This window comes from Sturnira hondurensis, unplaced genomic scaffold (genome assembly GCF_014824575.4).
Source record: "Sturnira hondurensis isolate 20B ecotype Veracruz unplaced genomic scaffold, ASM1482457v3 Scaffold0006849, whole genome shotgun sequence".
Taxonomy (NCBI): Eukaryota; Metazoa; Chordata; class Mammalia; order Chiroptera; family Phyllostomidae; genus Sturnira; species Sturnira hondurensis.
This window is the reverse complement of record NW_028079480.1, coordinates 1,567,834-1,585,897: the sequence shown is the minus strand read 5'-3', so window position 1 is coordinate 1,585,897 and position 18,064 is coordinate 1,567,834.

Genomic DNA, 18,064 nt, shown 5'->3' with positions numbered 1-18,064 from the left:
ACATTTCACCCCGGACTTCAAATTAGCATGTTAACCGAGCGCTGGTCTGGCTGCCTGCCCACTGCTGAAATAGGTGCTGGTGTAAAGGAAAGTGGTTTATTTTCAGGTGCCAGTCACATGGAAGATGGGCACTCACATCTCAAAGGCCATCTCCCCTTCCCAGTGGAGCCAGAGGTTTTTATAAGGAGGGAGAGGGGGACGGAACAAAGCGATCAGGGAAGGGGGTTGAGAAGTTCTCTGCCCCCTTATCAGTGCAGCCCATTCTGATAAGGACAGTGACGGTCCCTGTGCGTCCTCCTGGCTTCACAGTCATCCCAGCTCCGCCACTGAAGGTCAGCAAACCTCCTGGAGCAGGGATGCCTGAAGGTCTGTGTCTGTGTTTGTTGAAGTTAGTTCCTAGGATTCTTACACAAACATGCTGTTGATCTACAAGCTCCGTATTAGAGCCCCACTTCAGGAAGCAGCATCGAAACAAGGGTGGGGATGGGTGCCAATTCTCCACTGCTATAGCGTCGCCCAGGGAGGTTTTATGAGTGTGATACGAGGAGAGGCACTGGGACCAATTAAATCAGACTTTTTCAGCGTGCGCGTGGGGAGAGGCAGGTGATTCTAATGTTCACTCAGGGCAGGTTAAACTAGTTATAAGAATTCTAGTCATCTTGCTAGTGGTTGCTTTACGTCTGGGCATGTGATACAGTTCGGCCAATGAGACATCAGGAGGTGCATGCACAGGGAATATAAAGGGAAAGTCTCTTTGTTCTTCACTGTTCTGCTCTCAGCACCTCACTCCTCTCTGTGGGGACTTCTCACACCAGGCAGTCCTGTGACGCCAGCTAGATGTCCTACTGATGCCAGGGGGCAAGTCTCTGAGGGGGAACTGGGCCTGAGCAGATAGGGCTCTCGGCTTCATGCAGGAAAGAATTGAAGACTCAAGCCAGACAAGAGGTTAAAGGGGAAGCAAACTTATTAAGCAGAGGGACCAAGCAAGAAAAGCCAGTCTGCAGAGTGGCAGACTCTTCTGAGAGGGAAGAGAGACCTGCCTGCCCCCAACTGTCTCAAGAGGTTAAGCTTATTTCTGCTTTAGTTTCTGTGGAAAATTGCTGGTATGGGGAACTAGAGAGTGGGGGAAAAACGTTAGGATGAACTTTATCCTTTACAAGGTATTGCAGGAATTTTCTTTATCCGGAAGATCCTCAAGGTCGGCTTGCATCTCTGCTTAGCCAGGTTCCACGCGCAGGCCACCAACTTGGCTTCATTTGGCTCAAGTTAATTTACATAGGCCTCACGCGCCCCTCCTGATCGCTTTCTATAGTTCAGTTCAGACACCACCTACCTGGAGTTAGTCTCAGATTCCACAGGTAGAGGGCAAAGTCCTATGATGCTACCCTCCATCCCCACTTTGGACACTCATCTTAAATCCAGGTTGTTACCTATGCTTCTCACCTATAGGCTATAAATGGGATTAACGCCCTCAATGGGTTGGATTAATTTGTTACAACAACTCACAGCACTCAGGAAACATTCCTGTGTAGGTTACCAGTTCTTTATAAAAGGCTACAACTCAGGGACAGCCAGTGGAGGGCAAGGCAAGGGGAAGGGCCCGCGAGTACCAGCTACCCTCCTGGTACCACTGCATGCCCGCCACCCTGGAAGCTCCCTGAACCCCTCCGGTTGGACTGTTTTTTTCTTTTTTCTTTTTAAAAGGAGGGCTTCATCTCATAGGCACCACGGACTCACTCATTGGCCGCTGGTGATTGCCCTCAATTTCCAGGCCCTTTCCCCTCCAGGAGGGTGGCTGGTGGGACTGAAAGTGTCACTCTCTGATCACATAATCACTTCCCCTGGCAACAAGCCCCCATTTCATGGTTGGTAGTCTAGGGGCTTTCCAAAAATCACCTTTCTAACAAACGCAGGTGTGGCTGGAAGGGCCGAGTTACTAATAGCAAAAGATTCCCCTTTTACCTTTATGGCTCTTACCATGTAGGAAACTTCCAAGGGTTTTTTGCACTCTCTGCCAGGAATAGGGGCAAAGACCAAATATGCATTTCTAATTGCACCCCACGATATCATGGGGGAGCCTGGGAAAGTTTTATCGTCTCTTAAGACAAAGGATACAAGGACTCCTTCCCGTCTTTGTATGTTACTGTGCTAGAGCAGGCTCTCCGTCAGTGCGGCAGGCCCCCAGGGCTGCGCGGGGAGGAGCCAGAAAGGGCGCCAAGGGAAGCTGACCCGAAGCCCTGATGTTTTCGAGCCACTAAATTAACATCATCTGGAAGACGCCTGCCTCTGGGCTTCCAGTTCTGCGAGATGCTTAATGGGAACACATTCTGATAAATGCGTTGTTAGGTGATTTCAGAGCCGTGCAAGTGCTTCGGGGCCGCGAGGAGCAAAGCAGCACGAGAGTAAATCCAGCACAGAAGCAGATGGTGTGGTCCGGAGAGGCAGTAAACGCGAGACCTGTGGATACAGCAGACAGACACGAGCAGGGTAGGAGGATCAGCTGGGCACATGAGGTCACTAGGGCAGAAGCCCAGGGTGCCCAGCAATGGAAAAAACGGGCAACACAAATACTGTGGGGTGAGACCCCAGCCCCAGGTTGACCTTTCCTCCCCTAGCATGTCGCTGGTCGTGCGGGGTCAGACCCCTGGCCGTTTCACATCACAGGTCATGCAGTTTCGACCCGGACTGGCTGTTCCTTTTCTAGCACTAGTCATGGGGAGCATCCCCTTCGAGGAGGAACAGGGCACCAGAGAACCGCCCCGAGGACTCCTGTACAAGCCCTCGTGCGACCACTCCCTTAAGTATTGAACCCTGACTGGCACCAAATAATCGCAGGAACAAAGCCTTGGGTCTGTTTGCCACAGAGACAGAGCTTTGGTCAAACCAGAGGTAACATCGAGGGCTCAGTTGTGTTTCCGTTCCAGGCCCACAAGAGCTGCAAAACCAGGTCAGCACCACGGCTGACATTGGGACCAGGTGCCATGACTAATGGCGCCCCCTCCTGGCACCAGCCAATCAGTGGAGACCACCACCCTGAGAGGATGCACCTGGAAAGCTGGTGGATGTTCTATTGAGATCCTCCCCTGAGACCTCCCCTAAAACCCCTGCCTTTGGAGAACAGATCAAACCCTTTAAGATGAAGGAAGCAGTGTACTTGTATTCATTCTCTCTCTCTGTTTTACAGTCACTCCTTTTAAACATTTGAATGGGGGGTACATGAGGAAGAGTACACGAAGGTGGGAGAAAGCAAGTCTGGCATCACCACAAACAGGAGGGTAACGTGTTGCACTAACGATGTTATGACTCTGGCGGCCACATCGCTAGGTAGATAGCAGTTGTTCAGCTCCATTCTGGTCTGATGGGACCACCATTGATTGAAGAGCCTCCGTGCACAGCTGTAATGTGTTTTACTTCCTGGTGCTGCTTTGCGTTGGGACTTCTGTTACTTGTAGCTAATGGCATTCCTAGTTGTTATGATCCCTACAGAGCTTGCAGTGCTGCTGGGGAGACAAGGAACACACCAGGTCTTCTCATTAAGTCAGCACATGACAGCAAGGAGTCACTTAGCACCAGCCCCGCTGTCACAGGCACCAGGAATAGGACAGAAGGGCAGGCTCGTTGGAAGCTGCCACGTGTGGGAAGAGTTCATGGAGAAGCAGGAGGGGAGGTGATGAGTGGGCAGGCTTGAGGTCACAGAAGGGGTTCAGAGCTTGGGCTCTGAAGCCTGCCTCTACCGCTTACCAGCCGTGAGACTTGGGGAAGCCTGCGTAACTTCCCTCAGCCTCACTTTCTCATCTGTTAAGGGAGGATAATGATACGGCCTAAATCATGGGGCTTTGTGAAGATTTGAAAAGATATTTAGCATGGTGTGTGGCACATGCAAGCGCTCAAAAAGAAAAACCCATCAAACCAAAACACCTTTGAGGTGGTTATCCCCGAGGCAGGAATCGCTGCGAGAACCCTGGCGACGGCCACGTTCCTGCCACCTGTCCCTTACCAGCCCGAGCCTTTCCTTCCCTCCACAGGTCTAGGTTCACCTGCTGCAGGTGTGGTGAAGAAACTCACTGGCAAAGCAGATTTCTCAGGGGTGCTTCTATGTCTTCTTGCTTGTGCTGTGTCCTTGTTCTACATGGTTCTGGGTTCTACCCCTGAGCCCAGACACCCCCCTTCATGCAGATCCTGAACGGGTCCCCAGACCGATGGCTTTTGTTTTCTCCTAGGCTGGGAATTTGGACTCCTTTGTCTTACAGACCTTGAGGCACCCATTCTGAGCTGCCCCATTTGGATGCCCTGAGGGTGAGACCTCCCTGCGGGCAAAGTGGTCCATGGCTGCTCTGAGCCTCCAGCTCTTCCCCCGCCCCGCCGGCCCAGACAGACAGCGACAGACAGCAGAGGACTGTGAAGTGCTGGATGCTGGAGCCTGCTACGGTGGGAGATGCACCTGGAGCCCCAGGTCTGATCTTTAATTCATGTGGATTTCGTAGCTGACTTCCCGACTCAAACAGGTCATTATAATATAAAAACTTTATTAACTTACCATCAGGAAAGAATACAAAGAACTTCCACAGCTGCCCACTTGATTAAGGCATGGGCAATATGTACAATGGATCTAGCTATTTTTTAGTATTGGGCTGAATTGAAAAAGATCTCATTGCCCAGCAGGTTAGCTTCTCTCTTCTGTCCAAGGTTCCAATATGCCAGAACCTCAGGTCCCTGTACCTCCGTGGCTGTGAAGGGCAACAGTTCTTTTCGAGGCAGCTCTGGGTAATCACTGATGAGAGGCACCTGGAATAGTATCAGAGTGGTGGGTGTAGCAGGTTCAGGCTTCTGACTGTAGGCCAGACGGCCCAGGAAATGCTGAGACATCATCCCTTGGCCAGACAATGTCTCCTGCTGCCCCTCCAGGTCTTTGACTGGCTTGTCCCTGCTTCTCATCTGATCTCATTTGCGAGAGTTTAATCCTACAACCCGTGTCAGATAGGATACACACAACAGCAGACCCAGATAGACAGTGGCTTAACCAGAGTGACACTGAGTCATCTCAGTAAGACAGCTGCTCCAGAGTTGAAGAGCAACTCAAAAATGTCAACAAGGACCCAGGCTCTTTTTATCTCTCTGCTCAGCAATCCTCACTGTGCTTGCTTTTCTTAAGCTTATAACCTTTTGATGATAAGATAGCTGCCACAGCTCCAGCCATCATGTCCTCCCACAACCACATTCAAGGCAGGAAGGAGGAGGGAAGGGGTAGTTTCTTCCATTAAGTGTCTGTCTCTTTTATCAGGAAGTAACAAGTCTTTCAGCATATTTGATTTTTGTCTTGTTGGCTAGAACTATATGGTGACCTCAAGGGAAAGTGGGAGAGTGAGTATCTGGGGAAAGCGAACGAGGTTCCCGCATTGGTCATAGCCCAGCCATGACCCATCTCCTGGGCTAGAACAAAACCAGGGGAAGAAGAAAGGGGACGTAGCTTTAGGGTAGGCACCAACAGTGCCTACCACGGTCTTCCTGATTTCCTGTGTCACCATCAACCTACTGGCTCAAGTTGTTGGGTCCGCTCCATGCCTGCTTGAGGACCCTGAGGCTCTGGCCAAGGGGTGGCATACCTCCAGTGTGGCCATGCCATCCTGTTTTGCTGCTGATGTCCTCTCTGAGGTCTGTTATAAAATCTTTCAGAAGGAGGTTGCACACCCTGCTCGCTGGAGGGACACGGATCAGTGAGACGGCAGCAGTTCTCACCGTGATGCATCTCTAGGACTGCTGACTCTTGGGGAAGGATTTTTTTTCTGAAGAACAGCCTGACCATAAGCTCTCCCACCAAATTACTCCCCAAATCAAATTTGGATAGAATGACTGCCCCTAAAATTGCCTGTTTATAGATGAAGAATTCCACGAGTTGGCACTGTTCTCCCAGGGGTGGGGGGCATGGCTGCTGGGCTGATTCTTTAGCTGGATGCTGAAGTTTGAGTCCCTGCATGGCCAGTGTGACCTCAGGCAGGCCTCTGCTTCGCTCCCCTAAACAGGAGACTTAATAGGCACCCACTGGGTGGGCTGTGAGGACGAACGGGATGAAGAGGCCAAAGCACTTTAAAAGGGAGAAGTCTGCAGGACTTCATGGGGCTGTAGTTACCTCTTGCCTTCAAGCCTTCTTGCATGAGCACATTTCCAATTATGTATTTGCATTTGAACTTGGCCACCTGCTGGCTGACTAACTGTGTTAGGAATCAGTTGCACGGCCCATTTGGGAGTACAGCTCATTGGCATTTTTCCTCTTTGTTAAGCTTTGCCAAAGAGCTGGTGTCAGGTCTCCAGCTTCTGGATTTGGGCGTATCTGTGAGAGGCTTTTCCCTCTTTTCTTCCATTGCTATTTTTTTCTTTTATCGCTGAGGTAAAATTTATATCCAGTGAGGTCCACAAATTTTTGTATGTATTGTCTAGTCTATGTATTTTCCCGTATGGATACAGCTGTGTAAGTGCCATCCAGATTAGGCCATGAAACATTTGCATCAGCCCAGAAGGCTTCCGTGTCCCCCTCCCCACCACAGCTCCTCTGCCCTGTCCCCACCCCACTGACCCAGCTTGTCCTCACATCACTCAGGAACTGTCCTTGAATGTCATGTGAAGTGGCGTCACATACCCTGAACCTCACATTGCCCCCTCAATACCTTCACTTCTATTTTTATTTTTTTTTAAAGATTTTATTTTTTAGAGAGAGGGGAAGGGAGGGAGAAAGAGAGGGAGAGAAACATCAATGTGTGGTTGCCTCTCACCATGGCCCCCACTGGGGACCTGGCCTGCAACCCAGGCATGTGCCCTGACTGGGAATCAAACTGGCGACCCTTTGGTTCCCAGCCTGCACTCAATCCACTGAGCTACACCAGCCAGGGCCACTTCTATTTTTCTTACTCTGATCAGTTTTATCAGCCACCCTTTCTGAAGGGCAGAGCTTCCTTCTACCACATCACCTATGGCCATCTGCTTTTGTCCCTTGAGATGGGCAGACCCCTCCGATTTGCCTCCTTTAGCAGGGGGCAGGTCCCGGGACGAGTGGGGTCCTCCAGTGACCCCCATATGGGCCTCTCTTCCCTCTTCTGGCTCCCTGGGCAACTGCGGCTCTGACAGCTTTGCCACTGTGGGCTCCAAGGGGCTGGGCTGGGCTGGGGCAGGGCACCCTCAGCTCTAAAGTGAGGACAAGCTGGGGGGCTCTGTGACATAGGGCCTGGAGGGCCAGGTCTTGGCAGGAGAGGATAGAGGCTGGGGGACTTAGGGGGAAATGCATGAAGTTGGAGACCCAAGAGAGGTCTGTACCACTGGGCGTGCTCTCAATATCCAGGGCTGCTGGCTGGCCGTTACTGGGTGTGGGTGAGTTAGGCATTGGCCTGGGCCTCCTTTTAGAGAGAGTGAGGGGTGGGGCTCTCAGGCAGGAACCCGCACCTGCCGACGGACAAGGCTGACCTGATGTGGGCTGGGGCAGGAAGTTTCCTGTCACCTGCCTGGGGCCACGCCATGTCTTCCCTTGTTTGCTCATGTAGCAGCACTCACTGGGGACCCCCGGGTGTGCCAGGCACTGTGCTGGTGGCTCCAGGGGTGATAACAGACCACGAGGTCTCAGCTCAAGGGCCTGTCTAGACCAGGCTGCAAATGGCGGCCCATGTGGACCCAGATTTGGCCCTCAGGTGTGCTTGCTTTGGGCCCCCATCTAGTTTAAAAGTTGGAAATAGCCCATGAAAATCCAATTTCTGGCTTCTCTCAACAAACCCGAAGATCTGGCAGCCCTGGTCTGTACTTCTGCCTGGCGCCAGCTGGTAGAACTAAGATGTGTGCTCCCGGCCCTGCCCTCCCGTGTGGGCACACCTGGTCCAGTTGGCTGTAGTCCCCACCTCTCCCTGTGGTGTCGTGTCTAGTCTTCATCACTTAGGGCTTCTCCGCTGGCCCTGGTAGACATTCAGGCTTCTTTGGAGGGAGGATTCAATGCAGGCTTCATGGAGGAGGGCGGCGGGTTAGAGTGTGTGCCCCTCCAAGCCTCCTGCCCGTCAGGGTGGACATGTCCATCAGATCCTTTCCTGAGAGAGGGTTTGCAGTGTGTGCCAGGGTGGGGGGTGAGTGGGAGAGTAGATACTGAGGTGAGATGCCAAAGCCCATGGAAGTGGTTCTCAAAGCATGAGCCACCTGCAACAGAATCGCCTGGGGAGCTGGTTCCAAACACAGGCCAACTGCAGCAGGAGCTGGGGGAACTCAGGTAATGGCTGAGGTCACTCACATCTGAGGACCACAGAGAAGAGGAGGCTGGGGCTTAAGTGCAAAGAGGTCAGACCCACAGCATGGTCTCTAGGGCAGGGCTGCCCACCCCCTCCATCTAGCTGCCTTTGGAGACTTGTGCACACCCCCGTTGGGGAGCAGCCGGCGGCTGAGGCCCTCACAACGTGCTGGCAAGAGAGTTGCTGTCTCCAGCTGCCCTGCTCCCACCCCTGCACCTGGAGGGAAAGGTCATGCTTGCCTTTGCCAAACCCTGTCATTTCCCGGAACATCGGAACTGTCCCCTGGGCTAGGGGCCAACTCCAGGGAGTGGGACAGTGGCTGACTGGCAGGGAAGGACAACCTTGTCCCCCCTTTACCCTCTCAGCCAGGTGGCCAGGCTCTGGCCGGGTGGCAGGAGCCATGGCCCTGTGCAGGGCGTGGTGATGTGTCCCAGCAGTTCATGCTGTCCTGAGTGGGGGCAGGACAAAGGCCCTGGTCTGCTTTTCCCTTTGGAGCCTCCACTGTGGTGGCGGGAGGTGCAGGCTGGGGTGGCCAGGGCAGTGGTTGTGGGGCGAGTCAGGAGGCACTCACTGTCAGGGTCTTGCAAGTGAAGGGGAGGGTCCCTCGGAGTGAGGGTGTGCTGAGGGGGAGGTGCGGGGAGCCTGTGAGGAGTGCCGGGATCGCAGGCAAAGGAGGGCAGCTCAGGGCATCCGGAGCACTCTTGTCTCTGGAACAAGACCGCTGGTCCTCAGCCTTGGCTGTGACATTGGGAGCCCCTGGAAGCTTTACGAAATCCTGCCGTCTAGCCCCCCACGGGGTTCTGATTTAATTGATTGGGATGCAGCGGGCCGCTGGGGATTTTAAGGCTCCACAGGGGACTCCAGGGTGTGCAGCGAAGTGTGAGAAGCTCGGATCTCCACTGTGCAGGCGTTGTTTACTGGTTTTCCCTTCACTGGTCTGCAGATCACCAAGCTCCTCCCGGACTTCCACGGGCAGTATAACAAAACACAGCCTGCAGCGGATGGGGTAGGAGGAGAGTGGAAAGCAAGCCCCAGATTCAAGTTCCCAGTCTGTGCCAGATGCATCGTAGATGTTGTTTAACAGCCAACCCTCGGGAGGTGAAAGCTCCCAGGCTCAGTTTGCACCTGAGGAGCCTGGGTCCTGGCCACCTTGGCAACATTGCCTGTGGGGAGCAGCTGCAGGACGGCAGGGCCCAGAGCGAGACCAGCTAGGGAAGGCAGGAAAGCCAGCACCGTTGTAGTCGGGGTGGTTTTCACATGAAGCACCTCAGGGCTCAGCTGATAGAGGAGAGAGTTTTGCAAGAAACTGAGGCCCCAGCTCCCTCGGCCTGCAGGACAGAGGAAGGTGGGGGTAAAGGCTATTCTCGTTTCTCCTCTCCCATCAGATTTGGTTGGACTGTGGCCTGAGCCAGCAGCCCCAATGATTTTAGAGAAAGTACCAATCTCTCCCTCTCCTTTTAAGCTAAATAGGTGACAAACACAAGGCCCATGGGCTGAATCCGGTCCTCTATCCTTTTTTTTTTTTTTTATCTGGCCCGGCACCTTGTTTTTCTACCTGGCAGCAGCACTGAGATCTCGCTTAACTGTTAAGGAGTAGTTACATTTATACAGTCCTAAAATTATATTCAGCCCTTTGAAGGCAACCTCCAGGCTGATGTGGCCCCTGGTGAAAATGAGTTTGACACCCCTGACTTATAGCAAGTTGAACAGTGTGATAAAAAGGGGACCCCCCACCCTGCCTGCAAATTAACACACATGTGCACACATGCACACACGTGTGCCTGTTGGAGTTGCTGCAGTTTCACTAATTAGGTCATTGGATTCAGCCAGAGAGCACTCAGGGTGGGGTGAATGGGGGAGGCTGTTCAGTCAGTCCCATTGTGTTTCGGATTACTGAGTAACTTTGTGGGGAGCCGGTCCCAGAACACCCCTGAAGATGAAGAGGGAGCATGTGAAGCCTGGAAGATGCTGGCAGTTGCTACCTGATGGGGAACTCTGTGCAGAGTACCAGCCGCACGAGCTCCCCAAACCCGTGACAACACCGCGAGCAGCCTTGTGCGTTGGTGGCAAAAGCCCACTGTATTCTGCCACCAGTGCCTTTTGCTTTTTCAGGGAGCCCAGGCCACTTCCTGGCTCCCTCACCTTGGGCCAGGGGCTTGGCTCCCTGTGCCCTGGTGTCCTCGTAAACACACTGGGGACTTCTGCTTATATCCAATATGGGGTAACAGGGACTAGATTTGCTCTTCAACCTAAAAAAATTAAAAACAAATCAAATATATGAAATGATGGTCTTTAAGACACTGCACATTAGGCCACAACATTTTGGGACCCCAGACAATTGGGTATCTCTGCTTACTGCCTTGTGAGACTTTCTAGGTCCTGGCCCAGGGGAGGGGACCAAGGCCAGAGGGGAGAGATGGAAGTGTGTCGTGTAAGGTTCTTACAGTTGACAAGAGGAGGTACAGTATCACTTGAGGGTCAGCGGTGGTAAGTTCAAGGTATCTGTTATAACTGCTAGGACAACCACTCAACAGCAAAGGGGTAGAGCTGACAAAGGAGATGAAATCAAACTGTCATAAAGCCAAAAGCAGGTGAGAAAAGGGAATAAAAAGCAGATGGAACAAATAGGAGACAAAGCGCAAGATGAGGGTCTTGACCTCCCCGTGTCAATAAGCACATTACACGTAAAGGGTGTAAAGATAATTTATTTTCATGGATTTTGGATATTAACCCCTTATACCTGGTTTGCAAATATCGTCCCCCCTTCCACTGGTTGTCTTTCCATTTTGTTGTTTCCAAGAAATGCACTTTAAATGTAAAGACACAAATACACTAAAAGAAAAAGGATGAAAAAAGACATACTATGCCAACATTCCTGAAATCGGGCTAGAATGGCCTCGTCCATACCAGACAAGGTAGATAGATGTCAGAACAAAGGCCACCACCAGGGTGGCCTGTATCCATGCATCTCAGCCTCGTCTGTGTAATGTGGGAATCGGTGATCTTTGCCTCGTTGGGTTTCGGTAAGAACCAAGTGAGGCAGTATCTGGAACAGTGCTTTGTCGACTGTAAAACCTAATACAGGTGTCATTAGATCTTAATTATTAGAAATTAGACTACCTGAATCCTTACAAAGAACCAGGCAATGGGGGCGAACAACTTGGTTTTCAGAAGAAAAGGGAAATGCCACACAGTGGCTTCAGGGGAGAGCAGGGGAGGTTGCAGCCGCTGGGGCCCAGAAACACCAGGGCACGAGTGCCTGGCCCAGCGCTCTCAGCCGGGCAAGTTCCCTGGAATCTGCAGGAACAAGGGGCCTCCTTCCGCTGCAGGAGGAGAGACAGGCCTGGCCTGAGAGCCTCAGTCCCGTGAGCCCAGGAGCTCTGGGGATCCCAGCAGATGCTTGTCTAGAAAGAAAAGCACCGCCATATGGTACAAAACCCTTTGTGAGCCTGCTGTCATTTCTCAGTCTCACCTGGTTGGGACTCACACCATCGTCTCCATTTACATTTAAGGGATGGAGGCCCCACATGACAGAGCCATTAACCCACTGAGTCAGAGAGTAGACCCATGAAGACCAGGGCAGAGCCCAAGCCTTCAACACGACCCTCACTTCCAGGTGAGGTGCCAGGAAGGCCTCAGCCAGTAGGCTGAGTAGAGGGTTACAGTGGGCTCCACTAGAGGGGAAGGGGTTGCGTGAGATGGTAGGGCAAGCCCTCCTCCTTCCATTCCTGGCAAGGCCTCCCTGCACCAGCCTCCCCTCTCCTCCACATCCCCCTTCCGCACCCCCCTCCCCATCCCTGTGGTCCTTCCCTGGCAGGAGCCAGTGGGTGAGGAGAGGGAGCCCAGCTGGAGGTGCGGGGATACCTCTGGGGCTGCGCCACACGTCCCTGGCTGGCCTCCAGTCAGGAGTCTCAGCCCTGTCTCCACGTCACATAGAACCTTGTGTTGTTCTTTCTTTCTTTTTTGGGGGTGCTGTTTTTTCGGTCTAAAGAACAGGATAAAAGTACTGACCTCTGGTAGTTGTCCCAAGGTTCTGTGTGATGCAGTTTTAAATAAAATGAGGAGCTGCTCTTATCTCTTCTCTCTGTCCTCCCTACTCCTGACCCCGCTGTCCCCTCTCTTACTCAGCGACATTTGTCCTCTGCTTCTTCTCAGCCTTGGAGTCTGGGGCTCTGCCCCGCCACAGGGCAGGGAGAAGGACCCCCGGAGGCAGCACCGGTGGTGAGAGGAGGGACTGGGGTGGGGAAGAGAGGAGGGCAGGTGAGACTGAGTACTTCCAGGGTTTCGTAGGTGGGTGTTTTTAAAATCGAGGTGAGACTCACGTCACATAACTGACCGCTTTAAAGCGCACAACTCGGCAGCATTTGGTGCCTGCATCTTGCTGTGCAACCCCCTTGTCTAGTTTCACAACGTTTTCATCCCCCAGAGGGACACCTGCATCTCTTAGGTAGTAACCTCCCTCCCCCATCCTCTGGTCACCACTGATCCGCATCCCCTCTCCACGGGTTTGCCTGTCCTGGTCATTTCATGTACTAGGGATCATACAATACGTGCCCCTTGGTGACTGGCTGCTTTCACGTAACATGATTCTGAGGTTACCCAGGAACTAAGCACCAGTGAGCACTTAGTTACTTAAGGCGAGCAATGTCTCACTGTACGCACGGACTCCAGTGTGGTGTTCCATTCACCTGGTGACGCACAGTTGGGTGGTTTCCACCCTCAGGGCTGTTGTGGGTGGTGCTGTTGTGACTGTTTGCATGGACAACTGTCCCCTGGCACCTGTTTTCAGTCCTCCCAAGCACACACCTTGGAGTGGAGTTGCTGGGTCGTACGGTGATTTCATGTCTTGTTTTAGAGAAACTGCCAAACTGTTTTCTACAGCGGCTCTACCTGCCGTAGGTTCAAGATTGTTATTCTAATTGCAAAGATAATATAATACTATAATTTGGAAATTATTTATGAAGCAGTTTTTTTGTTTTAAAGTAATTAAAAAAATGTAAAATTATATATATTTATTGTAACAGTTCAACTGAAGAAATTTCTAGAACAAAGTGTCTTTTATCTGTTTCACTTTCTCCTTTCCCTGTGGCTGACCAGTGGTAACCCTTTGGTGTATATCCTTCCAAACATTTTCTAGGCACTTAGATAGTTTTTGAATTTTCCTTTTTACATAAGCGTGTCCCACTGTTCTTATTATCTTGCTTTGAAATTTTTCTGTCTGTCCCTTATAGGTTTTGATGGTCCCAGTGATTGTCCTGGAGCCTGGCTGAGGTCCCCGGAACCCTCAGGTCTGAGATCCGACCTTGCCCTGTTTGCAGGAAGCCTGGGCTTCAGGTGTGGGCAGGCTGCCCTTGGGTGGCTGGATAATGAAGGTGTTGCAATTTTTCTTTTGTTATCTGCATTTACGCTTTCTTTATAAAATGAATACAAATTGCTTTTATAATAAGAAAAATAAAGCAGGGAAGGAGAAGCGAGGTCCCGAAGGCCCAGTGCACAGCTTGTGTCTTAATTTAGCACTTACTTCATTCTCCTGCTCCCTTGACGAGCTGTTTGTGTTGGTCTCCCCCGAGGGCGGACGGCAGCTTTTCTGCTGTTGCCCTCCCTCCGCCTGCCGAGTGTGCCGGGCACACAAGTGGCTGCCCCAGGGTTGTGGCCGGGGCTGCCGAGTAGAGGGTGGGTTCCAGAGACCCCCATGTGCCCTCAGTTCAAGGTCACAAAAGGACATGCCTCTTCTTGGGGGTGGGGGGCAGGCCCTGCTGGGGTCATGCTCCCCTCGGGGGCACCTGGGCCGCCTCTGTGGGAAGCTGGATGTGAGCTCAGGGGCGGTTATTGAAGTGGACCCGGGCAGGGTGCTTGGTGGCAGGCTGCACCCAGCGGAGGAAGTAATTAGAGTGTTGCCAGGAGCAGGAAGCAGGGAGAGGCTTGGAGGCTCCGGCTAGCTCCCTTTCCAGAGAGATATAAATAGCTGGTCTGTTGGCGGAGGTGGAGAGCAGTATACACAGGAATAGAGGTGGGAGCAGCCAGCGCCTGGGCACGGGGGTGGGAGCTGTCTTCTTGGGCTTGTCTGTCTGTCTGCTTTGAGAGGGTGCAGGGGAGTCGCATTGGCTGGCAAGGGGTGTGTGGTCAAGAGGTTACCTGGACAAGTCCTCCGTCCCCTGCCTGGGGCTCTCTCACCTGTGCCCCCACAAGACTAGCCTGCCTGGGCTCACGATCCTGCTCTGGGCTCAGACCACTAGTAGGGGCATCATGACAGACCCGCAGACCCCTGCTGGCCCTGCCCCCACCTTTCTACCCGGAGCTACTGAGGATTGGGTTGGGATCCCAGTGCCCAGGATTATTTACAGCATTTCCAGGGGAATGGCCTCTGCTGGCATTGGGCAGCTCTGCACCTGACTCACATGAAAACACTTTATAAATAACCTGGAGCAGGCACGTGGGCTGTCTGGCCGGATCCTCTACATTTTGAGGGCAGGTGACAGGCACCATGGGGCCCCAGGGCTTCCTAGATGTTGACAGGGCTGCTGCACTCTGGCCGGGAGCTGGGGCCAGGGATGCTGGGAGGGTCTTCAGCTTCGGTTAACTGGCATTGCAGTGATTCTGCAGCTCCCAGAGGCCTCCTCTCAGCTATAACGCCGTCAGCATCTCTGTGTTCTGTAGGGGTGTGTTAGGGATTTCTGGCCGGGCAGACTGAGATAGTATGGGCTAAACTTGCTTGGGCAACCCAGGACGAGTCCCTTCCTGTGTCCAGGTAAAATGAGAAGGTTGAACTAGGTGAGTGCTAAGGTCCTGTCCAGTGGTTTCATTTTTTAAAAAATTAATTAAAAAATTTAGAAACAATTTTACTTATTTATTTTTAGAGAGACAGGAAGGGATGGAGAAAGAGAGAGAAACATCAATGTGTGGGAGATACATCGACTGCCTGCTTCTCACACTCCCCCAACTGGGGACCTGGCCTGCAACCCAGGCATGTGCCCTGACTGGGAATTGAACCAGCAACGTATTGGTTCACAGGACAATGTCCAACCCACTGAGTCACACCAATCAGGGCATCACTAGCTCCTTTTGTACTCCTCCAAACTGCACTCGTCAAAGATTTGGTAATATAATTCCTGCCACTCCAGTGGCTCTTGAATTTTCTGTAATACTTGACACCGTTTATCCGTCCTCCCAGATGACTTGGCCTCCCTGGGCTTCTGTGATGAATGCTTCCGTGCGCCGCGTCTCCATCTACCATCTGCCCTTCTTCTTGCACTGACGCATTCTCACCATCCGCTACCCTGGCTGAACACGAGCTACAGAGTAGGAGTCGAGCTTCGCTGTTTCCACAGGTCATTGCATTCATTCCTTACAAAAAAAAAATCCTTCAACTTAGGTATTATTATCCTTACTTTATAGATGTGGAACCTAGGTTCTACAAGGTTAACTTGCCCAAGGGCATTCAGTTAGTAAGGGATGCAGCTGGGATTTGATCTGAATTATCTTTGACTCCAATTGCACCATCTTGGCCAAGACTAGATAGAGTTGGTCCCTTTCTCAAGGTCGAGAGATCCATTCTCATGGCATTAACTATTACTTTTATAGCAAGACCTCCCTGGTCTTAACTTGCCGTCTCCCACTGTCCCTGTAGTCCTAAAAAGATCCCTGAAGCGTCCCCTATCCTTTACAGCTGTCACACACAGAGGTACCTAGTCTGCCTTTGTGATTTCTGACCGTGGCCTCTTCCAGCCACGGAGACGAATGGACAGTGCTGCATCCTCTTTGTCTGCCCCTCCCTTCTTCGCCCCCTGTACTCAGTCGGAGGCAGCAGCCTGTGGCAACTCCATTTAAAATGCTTCTTGAGTCTGTCCCTTTGCCCTCATTCCTAGGCAGTGACCCATGTGCCTCCCCCACTACCCTGTCTGTCACACTAGCTTCTTTCGCCTGCTCTTCGGCTTGAGCCCCTCCCCTCTAACCCATCCCAGGGCGCTCCCAGGTGACCTGTGCCAGTACCTGTTTTCCTCACGCCCTCGCTATGTGGGCCCCCCTGCAGGCCCCCTTGGCCTCACTTTAATAACTTTCCATTACCTGGCTCCAGCCTGGTTTCTCTGCGGAGCAGCTCAAATCGGCCAGCCTGGTGGGCTGTTGCAGCTGTACCTCCCCTTTCCTTAGCTTCCAGCTGCCCATTCACCCAGCACTGCCTGTCCCCCTCTAAGCTTCAAACGCCTCTTTCAGAAACCTCCTCTGGTCCCTTGGGCCAGGGGAAGAGTCCGGTCACCAGACCACTCGGATGTCTCCCTCCTCAGCTCTCCCACAACACTCGTTGTCTCTGTGGGTCACTGGGACACCTGTCAGGTTCATCATGTCACGGTGTCTGAGTTGGGCTTCCCAAACAGGACTGCAAAGTTCCTTTGGGATTGGACCGTAACTCTCCTTGCCTGAGGCCCAAGGTTGGAGAATTGAATGGAGTCATTCCCTTTCCTGTAGATCAGCCCACCTTCCTGTACAAATATTAATTGAGCACCTACTATGCTCTAGGAACTATTCTGAGCACTGAGGATGCAGCTGAGGAGACAAAGCTCCTGCCCTTGAGGGGCTTATTGTCTAATAAGGGAAGACAGACAAATAAATTGTGGAAAGTATGATTATTTTGTAGGGCAAGTATAGGGCGCCCATAATAGGGGCACCTAAACACAGCTAATGTGCCAAGGCAGGCTTCCCCAAGGAAGAAGATTTTATTTTTTACAAGTTTCAATTTTATTATCAGTTTCAACAAAGAATAACATTTTAATAAATATAATCAGAATAAACAAAATGTAGGGGGGAAATAAAAACTGTACTGACCCAAGGAAGCAAACTTTAAGTTGAGATCTGAAGAGACTGATCTGGGTGGAGAGGAGGGAAAAACATTCCAGACAGGGCATATATGGCGGAAGGTGCAGAGGGGACACAGTACGTGGGGCATTTGCAGGACGGTGGCTGGTGTGGGGGCTGTGAGGGAGAGAAGTGGTGACAAGGGCCTGGGAGCGACAGGCAGGAGCCAGATGGGCTGGCTCTGGGCACAGCAGGAGCCCGGGGTGTGTGGCGTAGAAGCCTGACACTCTTTAGCTAAAGGAGCTGTAAATACAGGGAAACCCCAAGGGGCCCAGGGGCAGGAAGACATGGACAGGGAATGGTGCAGTAGCTCACAGAACTCTGAAGACTATGGAAATATCCCAGGCCCTGGAACCTGCCCTGTGGCCTTGCCCATGGTCAGAAGTTCCAGAAGCTCAATAGGAGTTTAACATGCAAAGCCCAGTAAGGTCAAAGCCCTAGAAAAGTGCCTGTAAAACCTGTGTCGGGAGTGGGATGGTTCAAGAAAGGGTTTCTGGGACTGATGGGCTTTGAGATGTCTCTGGAAGATGGGACTCAGTACTGGGTGCATGGGCTCGGAGCAGTATCCTCTCCTTCCTGCCAGCACCCAGGGCCCAGCCCGTGGCTAATGGCCCATGGCTCTGGGTCTCAGGGTGGCTATTACCCGCCCAGGAAGCACCTCTGCCTCTTCTCCCACAAAAGGCGCTGTCCTTGGGGGAGTGGGGTGGACACAGGCCATTTCCTCAACATTCATTTCCTACCCAGCCTCCACCAACCTAAGCAAAGAGCAACTTTCCTTCCAAGGCAATTAGACCAACTTGTCCAGACATGCAGAGCCAGTAAGTGGGTCCGAACTGAGGTCTCTACCAATTATAGCACCTCTCCTACCACCCAGAAGAATCTGGCATCCTGTCCAAAATAAAATTTTCATTTTTATTCATTCCTTCCCATAGAACAATTTGGATGTAAAATGATTGGTT